The sequence below is a fragment of the Lactuca virosa genome, chromosome 5, assembly GCF_052849685.1.
Source record: "Lactuca virosa cultivar CGN04683 chromosome 5, Lactuca_virosa_CGN04683_v6, whole genome shotgun sequence".
NCBI lineage: Eukaryota > Viridiplantae > Streptophyta > Magnoliopsida > Asterales > Asteraceae > Lactuca > Lactuca virosa.
In genome coordinates, this window is record NC_136430.1 from 428,901,279 (window position 1) to 428,912,434 (window position 11,156).

At 30.6% G+C, this 11,156-nt stretch overlaps 1 long non-coding RNA gene across 1 annotated transcript; it reads right to left on the minus strand.

Moving 5' to 3' along the window:
- Positions 1-533: 533 nt before the first annotated feature.
- Positions 534-1,446, minus strand: LOC145113638 (uncharacterized). The gene is made up of 3 exons (XR_013710819.1): positions 1,382-1,446; positions 916-1,195; positions 534-843 (listed from the first exon to the last, which is right to left on the minus strand). It is a non-coding gene; the product is annotated as an uncharacterized LOC145113638 (long non-coding RNA).
- Positions 1,447-11,156: the final 9,710 nt, after the last annotated feature.

Genomic DNA, 11,156 nt, shown 5'->3' on the forward strand with positions numbered 1-11,156 from the left:
AAATAATTAAACTATTTTATCATAATTTTATTTATTTATGCTATAAAATCTTATATTTCAATTTCGGTCTAATGTATGATTATCTAAAATACATATTTGTTGGACCGGATCACCTATGGTCTATTTAAAATGTTAACAAACAAATTAATAGCTTTTTTTTCTATATTTTTACAGCATGTTAAATAAAAAATATGATGTAACAAGCTATTACTGTGATATCAATGGTATAATAGAATAAAAATAATTTTGTTCAATTAAGCACAATTTTCAATGACCTAGGTAAATTTTTGTTATTGGTTGCCATTTTAGATCATTTTGCTTATCTTTTATAGTTAATATTACTATTATAAAGTAGCTCGATCCATGCAGGCACAAACAAATTATGATAAAATGACCATTTTAACCTCGTTTGTTAAATTACCAACCACAAGAAAAGACTATGAACCAATCAAATAGTGGTTGGATCCTTGCCAATTACCATCACACAAATCTAGAATTCAAACACAAAAAATGAGGAAAAATACAAATTTGGCACATGATTCTTAACAAGAGAGATAACTCGCAGGCATCAACAACCACATGGTGGTCGGAAATGGTGGTGGTTGTAGGCAGCTTTATGCAACCGAAACCAGACTAATATACATACCACCAAATTCGACATACATTCGAGCAAAAACCATAGTGATAATAAAAATCGCGAAGTTATCTAACTATATTAACTACCCCTAATTAACAACATTCACACATAAATCCTTCACCATAATAAAAACCGACAACCATAAAATTGACAAGCTGACATCAATGGTTTCACCCTATGCAGCACAACCACCACAAATAATGCCCCTGTTATCACCAAGGTAAAAGTTAGTCAAAGGTACATCTTTTAATGCATAACGTACAACTCATTAAACATACATAATCGAGCAACCAGAGGTTTTACGCCTTTTTTGCCATACTACATCCTTTCGCCTTGGAGATTGAAGAACAACCTTAATTGCCGTATCAAAAACAGCTTTCATGTTCTAAGATTAGAATTAAAAATATACACTAAGTTTACTTTAAATGTTCAAGGGTAAAATCGTCAAAAACTCGAATACAATACGAGTGTTTTTGGATTCATTTTCTTTGCGTGTTGAGTCTTTGAGCTACATTCTATATAAGCAGCTACACCAATTTGTTTCCTCAGTTCCTCACCCTAACAAACCAAAAAAACATTATTAAATAAGCTATTTTTATATCAATATACTTTATTTTTTAACCATAATAGCAACATAGTTATCTTTTTATGCCTATAATTGCACTTATATTTTTATATCCATAAAGTGAATTGCCTATATTGGTTGAATCATAACTAAAAACTCAAAAATCAATGATTTAGTACCTGACAGATGTAATGACATTAGAACCAAAATGATCAAGATCAACTAAATATCTTTCGTCATCACGAAGATCTGGTAATGAAAAAACAAAAATTATGCTTAAAGTGCTTATTTTTTTCAAGAAATCTTATATTATATAGGTGATTGTTTTCAAGAAAATCTTGAAATGTAAAATAAGATTATTATTTTAAATGTAAATTGTATGTGTAATTTTGTACCTAATTTTGTCCCGAGGAGCACTACTGGAACATTTGTTGCAAATCATCAAAGTTCTGCATCCACTATATGAATAGTCAAAGACAACTTTATTAGTCAAACTCAACTTTTAACTTTGTAAATTCAATATTTGTTTGATGAATTAAATTTTCTGTGGTAAAATGTTTTCGGTGATGACAACATATTTACAAAAGGAAGCATACTTTTCATTTTTATTTTTTGTCTTCATAGTGAAAACAAGTTTAATCGTCTTTGTTGTTAAAAACTAATAAATTTGACTAAAAAAGTCAAAATTGACTCTAACTTGTGGAAGAAGGGTAATGAATTTCAACTTGGGTATGGATTTGTTTTTTTAAGATTCAATAAACTCAACATTCAAATTCTCTCTTCTATGATAAATAATTCTTATAGATGTCCAAGGTCACAAATGAATCTTTTTTATTTTAGAAAAGTCAAATCTAAGTGTTGCTAATTCTAACAACCCTTTTAGTTAACTCATAAATGACTATTTTGCTCTTAAAACCTCAAACTGGAAGGAAGAACTTAGCAATACATCAGAAAAAACAAAAAAAAAAAATACAAAAATGGTCTTCAATCTTTCTAAATTTTACGAATGAAAAGGATGCATTTATTGACTTAAAAAAAAACAGAGGACGGAGAAAGTTACTAATTAGTCTTTCATTTAGCATTAAAATGAAAGCACTAATCGATGGATAATGAGATAAAATATCCTTAACTTGTATGTTTTTTCGTTAAGAAACAATATCATGTTTAAGTGTTCAACACCTTTCAGATATCTGCAAAACAAATATCATAGTAAAAGCCTTATTTCATGCATTATTTCGAAAACACAAATGGTCTATATAAGCCTAAAAAATAATATTATCATTATTGTGGTTATGAATGTTTAAAATAGATTTTAAACTAAAACTTGCATTCACATACACAACCATTCACACCAACCCGCAATCTTCATCCTTAGCTTCCACTGAATCTTTTGTTTCCAACAATATTTTAATGAAAAAAATGACTGTTGACAACAATTCATGATATGGAATTTTTCCCTCTATTTTGTGGATTCATTGAATGCGAAGTTCAGACTTCAGAGATGACAAAAACCCAACAATGTGAGTAATTTCCCAATATTTTAACCCAAGAATTTAATCGAACAGTTGGTATGCATTATAATATCCCAATAACTGGTTTCATACAACTCTAACACATTGGTGCAACAAAACCCACAAACAAAAGAAAATAGAGAAACCATTTAATACCACATATTTTTCTATGCTTTAGGTTATCTTTTCCGAATGAAGTTGGCGTGAAAAGTGGTTCCCCTCTTCCTCATCTTTAAGTCCCTTACTCCCATCAAGAAATACCCCATACATAATATGATCAAGCACAAAAATTGATTAAATTTCAACAAGCACGTGTTAGGTTATTGGCTTGTGATGAATAGAACAAAAACAGGAAAAAGAATAAAAATAGAAAACATCAAGACTAATTAGCTATTGAGAAATTGAAGGAATAGAAGAATGAAATTAACAAACACATATGGATTTACCTCTGCTGGTGATTGAACGGACATTAATTAGCAGGTCCAAAGGAATTGAATTGAGGATATGTCTTTACAATTTCAGGATGCGATCTCGTTTTTTCCTAAACCCAAAAAGAAAAGGTTACATGAGATGAGATGAGATGAGTAGCTAAGAAGGAGAAGGGTTATGAACAAGCAGGTATCATAAGGATATTTAACGTGTGAGAGATTGGAGGAGATCACATAATTTACGGTAACAGATTTGGGAAGAATGCAAGATGATGACCGAAAATTGGGGAAGGTTTTAATCGCAGCACAAAAGAACTTGATGTAAATTTGGTAAAAGATTAAACAATTCAAAATTATTGCTGATTATATGGGATATGCTGATTTAATTCTAACGTATTTGAAATTAAATTTGAATGCAGAGATAATATGGTAACCAAATTTGCACCAAATTCGGCAGCTAAGTTTAGGGATACAGAATTTGATTACACATTTGATATCGATGGGCGGGGAAAATATATAGAATTGCTTGAGAGAATGCCATGTGGCAGAAGGCTGGTCTAAAAGATGGACATGTGGCATGTAGGAGATGTTTTAATTAAGAATGAAGATTGTTATTATTATTATTATTATTATTATTATTATTATGTATTTCGTATTTTCTTGGAAATTATATTTTGGACAGGCTTAGAATCGGGCCAGCCTATATGGTAGCCCAGGTTGTATTTTGTATTTATATTGCATCTTAACGAGAAGATTGATTTATTAGAAAATTATTAAATTATACGGTATCAGAGCGTATCATTATTTTCTTGAAGCCCTAGCTATCGGCTCCTCTATCATTGTCGGTCTTCACCTCTTTTGATCTTCTCTTCTTTTCTTCTTCTATTTCGGTGATCGTTCTCTTCAGGGCCAACAATACCAACCCCATCGAAAAACCTTATGAATTTGTGAACATAAAATATTGTGTTCCGATCCATCTTGATCTCGACAAGCTTAACTCTGATGCACGGCATGAGTTATTTGCTACTCGCTGCATCGGCTATGGTGTTCATGACCATCTTCTCTTCTTTTCTTCTTGTATTTCTGTGTTCGTTCTCTTCATTGCCAACAATACCAACCCCATCAAAAAACCTTATGAATTTATGAACATAAAATCTTGTTTCTGATTCGTCTTGACCTCGACAAGCTTAACTATGATGCACGGCGTGAGTTATTTGCTACTCATTGCATCGGCTATGGTGTTCATGACCATCTTCTCTTCTTTTCTTCAATTCTGTGTTCGTTCTCTTCATGGCCAGCAATACCAACCCCATCGAAAAACCTTATGAATTTGTGAACATAAAATCTTGTTTTCTGATTCGTCTTGACCTCGACAAGCTTAACTATGATGCATGGCGTGAGTTATTTACTACTCAATGCATCGACTATGGTGTTCAAGGCCATCTTGATGTGACCAAAGACAAGTCGGATGACGCAAAATGGAGCCAAATTAATGCAGTGTGAAAATATGGCTCTATGGCACCTTGTCAGAATCTCTTCTTTAAATTGTATTGAAGAAAAACCTTCTAGTCGGTTAAGTGTGGACGAGTCTCGAGTCTTTTTTTTGTGCCAACAAAGAAACCAAAGCCATTCAACTTTATGGTTAAGTGTGGACGAGTCTCGAGTCTCTTTTTTGTGCCAACAAAGATGCCAAAGCCATTCAACTTGATAACGAACTCCGAAACATCACCATTGGTGACTCTTTGATTTATGAGTATTGCACCTGTATCAAATCAATTTCCAACCTTCTTGACAATATTGATGCAACTATTTAAGAGAAAAATCTAGTTATGTACACCATTAACGGTATGTCTCTGAAGTTTAACTATATTGCTATTATGATTCATCACCGCTCTCCATTGCCCACGTTCATGGAAACGAGGTTTATGCTTCTTTTGGAAGAACACACCTTGTTACAAACTCAAAACCGTGCAATCGCTCCTCGTCATAATGATGACTCTTCCTTCCTCGCTACATTGACAATCAATTATCCTTCCCTGGCTTCTAATTCTCGAAATTTCAATAACATGGGGGTGTGGTAGAAATAAACATGGAGGAAGAAACGGGTGTCATGAAGGAGGCCGAGGGCAAGGCTACAGTGGCCAAAAAGTTCAAGGTGCATGACCATGTGTCTTTCCTACTCCGTATGGTTTTTCCAACCTAATGGAATTCTCTTTTCCTCACTGTTACCAGCTCTGAACCAATTCACCAAGGCTTAACAACCCACCGGGTCTCAACAATGGACAACCCAACAGCAGAATCAACATTGGCCAGCTTAACAGCAAATTCAACAACCACCACAGGCCCAAGAACAATCTTTTATGGTAGGCCTAACTACTCCTTGGCTCAATAATTCGGTTGCCTCCACTGATATGACCGCTAATCTACCAAAAATATTAGTTATATATCATTGAATGACCCTACCAATGATGGTTGATTTATGTACTCAGGTTCCTTTGCTCATCTTCATGTCGACTCATGTATACTCAGAACTATAAGCAATACGTGCAATTAGTTTTTGATACTCACGGAATACACATGCATTTTTCTGCCCTCACACATCCCATAAAATGGTAAATTTGAACGCATGTTTCGTACAATCAATAATGTTGTACGCCTCACTTATTTCATGTTCGTCTTCATCTTATATATTGGGTTGAATCCCTCCACATGGCCGCTCACCTCCTAAACATCCTTCCATCTACTACACTTCAAAACGATACTCCTTATCATCTTCTTTTCAACAAACACTGATCATATTCACATTCGGGTGACTTTGCTACCCTCACATCAACCCACCAAATAAACTTTCACCTAGAACTACCCTATGCATTTTCTTGGCCATCTGTCCCATCATCGGGGTTACTAATATCTAAATCTTGCTACAAAGAAAATCATTATTGGTTTTCATGAATCTGTTTTCCCTTTCAGCTCTACGACACCAATTTTTACTCCCCCATATGATTTTCTAAATGACCATAATGACTCCAATCTCTTTTCAAGAACCTTTTCAGTCACCCCACCTTGTGGATACTCCGCTTACTTCTTCGCACTACCCTATCGGTGACCCTCATTCACCAATATCAACCCATCTTCCGCTGCCACTTCCTCCTAGGCAGCGTAGTAACCTCTCATTCCTATTGTTCCTAACAGCCTCATCCTTCGGTTGGTAACCCCCACACACTCTCAACCCTAGAGTGCAAATCTTTCGAGCCATCCTATGCTTACTCGTGAAAAACATGGTATTGTCAAACCAATTCAAAAAATGAACCTTCATGTTGATATTGTTGGATTAAGGTGTCTAAGATTATAACTACATTGGTATAAAGGTGGAAATGGTAGCAAAGTCCTTTTGGGGTTACCCTTAGAACTAATAATTATGTAGAATGATTTTTTGAGAGAGAGAGGTTGATTTATTGGTTTATTATATGATTAATAAATAGCAATAAATGATTTTTTTAATATCTTATAAGATTAATATATTAATTAGAAATAGTGTTGTTTAATTAATAATTAATCGTAAATTAATTGGAGTTAATTTTGGGATTATTGGATTAACTAAAAGTGCAAGGACTTAAGTTGTAATTGTTCAAAAGTTGAACAATAGGATCATTTTAGATCCTTCCTAGGGTGGTCGAATTTTTGTCTTGCTTTTAGGGTTTCTAGAATGTTCCATGTGGATAATAAGAAAACTATATAAATACCAGATTTGAAATAATATTATTTTATTTCAAATTAGGGTTTCTAAGGTTTTCCTAACAACTATAAATAGGACCCTTAGGAGTCCTCATTTTTGTCCATACCTTCTGCTAAGAGAATAGTCAAAATTCTCTTCCCCTCTGCTCTCACATCAAGTCTTTTTGTTACTAGGGGTTTGGGTACAAACCATTAGAGGCATTAGATTCCTGGTGCTTGCTTTCCAAGGCTTTCGAAGAAGGATTTGAATGGGTTATTTGCTATAATAATCAAAAGGTATGTAAACCCTAACTTTATGTTTATTTCGATTATTAAATAGTTCCTTTATGCTTCTTGATGTTCATAGTTTATTGCTATCCATAAAAAATACATAGATCCAAATAGGTTGCATGTGAACTTAAGAGTTAAGCATTTTTCCACATCATGTAAAGATATATAACCTATAAAACCAATCAGTGGTATCAGAGCCATAGTTTTTTGTTGATTGTGCATAAAATGAATAGATCAAAGAATTAAGGTTTATCGAAAATAAATCCTAGCCCATGAGATTTTTAAATACCTTAAAATTTAAATAATTAAAACCTGATAAACCTAAATCCTAATTTTCAAAAATTAGTAAGGTTTTGGATAAGGATTAAATTTGAATTATTTTATTAATTGTTTAATTTAAATAATCGTTTAATCCCTAAATGGTTTAAATTAATTTAATTAAAAGTTTAATCAGAAGATAAATATTAAATTATAATTGATTTAAATTAATTTAATTAATAGTTTAATTAAAAGATAAAGATTAAGTCATAATTGATTTAAATTAATATAATTAATAGTTTAATTAAAAAATAAAGATTAAATCATAATTGGTTTAATATTAATTAATTAAAATTTTAATCCGGATAATTAATATTTAAACTTTTTCCACTATTCTGATCGAGAAAAATTTTCTTCTGAACGACCAAGTCATAATGAGATTAAAAATCGATGCTTCCTTGGCAGTGTGGAACATGGATTAGCATTATGTCATTCCTACAAGTGATCCCCCATCCAGAATTGCAGTATAATGGGCGATATCTCCTACGATGTCTTTGTGGATTCCCACTGAATTCCAAGTAGTCTTATCTTTCTGTACTGCTTTCTTTATAGGGATCGTGCCGGCACGGTACTCCGTTTCCAGCAAGTTCGTGAAGGTCTGTATTTTGAAAAGTTTTAAAATACACCTTATATATATATATATATATATATATATATATATATATATATATATATATATATATATACTAGTTTATAACCCGTGAGAACCACAGTTATAAAATTAATTAAACTTTCATAGTAAAAACTCAAAATTATTAATCAATTATTTCAAATAAATTATTTTAAATAAATTATTAATTAAGAGATATTTTTTAGTTATATAAAATTATAATCGTTGATATAAATAAACACGTTAAATTATATCACCTTATGATATATGTTAATTTTATTTTGTTTTTTATTCTAATGTTATCAATTTAATGTAATTAGAATGTGAAATTTAAAATTTAAAATTTGAAATGAAGAATCAATTATCTATCTATTTATATATCTTATAAAGCTAACATTTTCCTTGAACCTCATGCATTTGAAACTCCCAAGACTATATAGAAGCATTTTTGCTCAAACCACATTCATTTGAAACCCTCGTCTTTTAACTAATACAACTCAAAAGTCTTTTTAATAGTCATTTAACACTCAAATGTTTTATAACTTATATTATGTTTAATAAACACTTAATGAAACGTTTACTATAAAAAGATCAATTTTTTGGGTAGACATGCATACAAATCACATATAAACTTCATAAAGAAAATAAGCTTAAAGGTTTTTGTATTGTTTTGAGGTCTTATGAGCACTTTTCAAGATATATTATTATGTTATAGCTTTTAATTTGTAAGTTTGTTATATACTAATTATTTTTATTTTTTTCTAGGTTTTGGATTCTTTTAATACAATTGTTGTATGTTGTGCTTTAATCGTTAATATATATTTGATATGTTATTTCTTAAATTTTTAGTTTAAAGTCACAACTTTTGAATAATTTATATAAAATACTTAAATTACTAATTTAAATATAGTGTTAAAGTATTATGGAAATTTCAATTAAATTTAAAGAAACTCCAATGACTATTTTATAAATAGTTATAAGTTATAAATTATGGCGTTAAACATAAAAACTAAATTGTAATCCCAAATCAATTAAAATATTTCCTAAAACTATTTTTATAAACATTAATAATTTCTAAATAAGTATCTTACAAATAACTTACAACGATAATAGTTAAAAGTAATATTGTTACCTTTAAAAAACAAAAACAATGTTTGATGTTTTAAATAAGTACAATAATAGAAATTAAAAAGTTAATCAAATATTGTTTTTAAAATCTATATTTTTTTAAACTAATTAATCATAACAACAACTATAAATAACATTAATTCATATACTCAATTTAATTTTATATATGAGTATCATGATGATAGAGTCCACTGAGACGATTAACCCTATATAGTTTTAATAGATTTAATATGATCATATAATTCAAAATAATCAATATTTAATACTAAATTAGTATATGAATTATTATATCAAAGTTAACTATGAGATTTTTATATTTAAACAACATATATTTTAATTTTATAATTGTATTCTGCGCAACACGCGAATATTCGCCTAGTTAATTTAATGTAATTAGAGTGAGATATTTAAAATTTAAAATTTAAAATGGAGAATTAATAGGTTGACATGTGGCATGATAGGTTACATATAATTTTAATGAAGATTTTTAATATTGTAACACTTGTCAATAGGAGAATAAACTTATTCATTTATTAGAATATATATATATATATATATATATATATATATATATATATATATATATATATATATATATATATATATATATATATAGACACACACACAAACACTTTTCTTATACATATAGTAATTAAACTTTTAATAATGTATATATATATATATATATATATATATATATATATATATATATATATATATATATATATATATATATATAATTAAAAAACTTTAATTACTATATGTATAATAAAAGTCAATCGAATCAATAGTAGGCCTCCTTCACGAAACCATGCTATAAAAAGGGTATAAGAAAATGGCCTATAAAATGACTGTTGAATGGGTGGAGGGTCGTTAGCCAAATGGTGGAGGGTCGTAGGTCAATCGAATCAATAGTAGGCTCCCCTATGTGGTAGATGGTCATTAGCCGAATGGGTTCGATATGCCATAACCTCGTTAAAAGTATAATGATATAAAGTACTAGAACCATCTTTGAAATCCCACTCTAGTTACTTTAGGAAAAATATGAAATTGTATGCTAATCCATAAAAACACACATCATTCTTTATATGTCATTGGTGGAGCGTACGTGGCTAACCGGCACACTAATTTGGGACTATAAAGTTGAATGATGGTACAAATCGTAAATTATCATTGTTGATGGAGTGTGTGTGGTTAACCGGCACATCAGTTGGAGATGATAAAAAGACATCATTTTTGTCAAACGAGTTTAGATGGTTATTCACATCTCGTTTGTGATCCCCGACATCCTAGTCACAAAAGTGAGAGCATAATATGAGATTAAACATTCCATTGATAAGATTCATTGAATCTCAAAAGATTTTGGAGTTTCATAAAATTGAAATTGGTAAAATCCTTACCTACCGAAAATAGATTTGAACTTGATTACGACATCCCTCTTCAAAGTTCGAATCGAAAATATGGATCCTAGCCTTAATTTAAATTTTTGGTTAATATTTAAGGATTATAATCAAATAACTTGAATTCTCTTTTTTTCCACTTTTAGATGTCTTATGAACATAGAAATGCTCTTCCTCGTTCTTTTGGAAATGGTTTTCCTCTTTCTTCTGAAGATGATCTTCCACATTCTGATCAAGGTGAAAATGTGTTCCCATCTTCGAGTAATGGTGGAACTGGACATCATGCTTCTTCAACTCTTCCACTTCCTCCTCCTGTGATTCTCCCAAAGTTACCTTTTCCCCAAGTTGAAACATATGAGACTACTCAATCCTTATTGGCATGTGTACATCAAAGTGGAAATTCTGTATGTACGCATATTCTGAAAATAAAATAGTAAATTGACAAGTTGGATAGAATGGGTATCGTTTTACCAAGGGAGCAAGCCATTGATTTGGTTCTTCTCTCTCTTCCAAAGTCATATGATTAGTTCATTAAGAACTTTTATATGATGAAT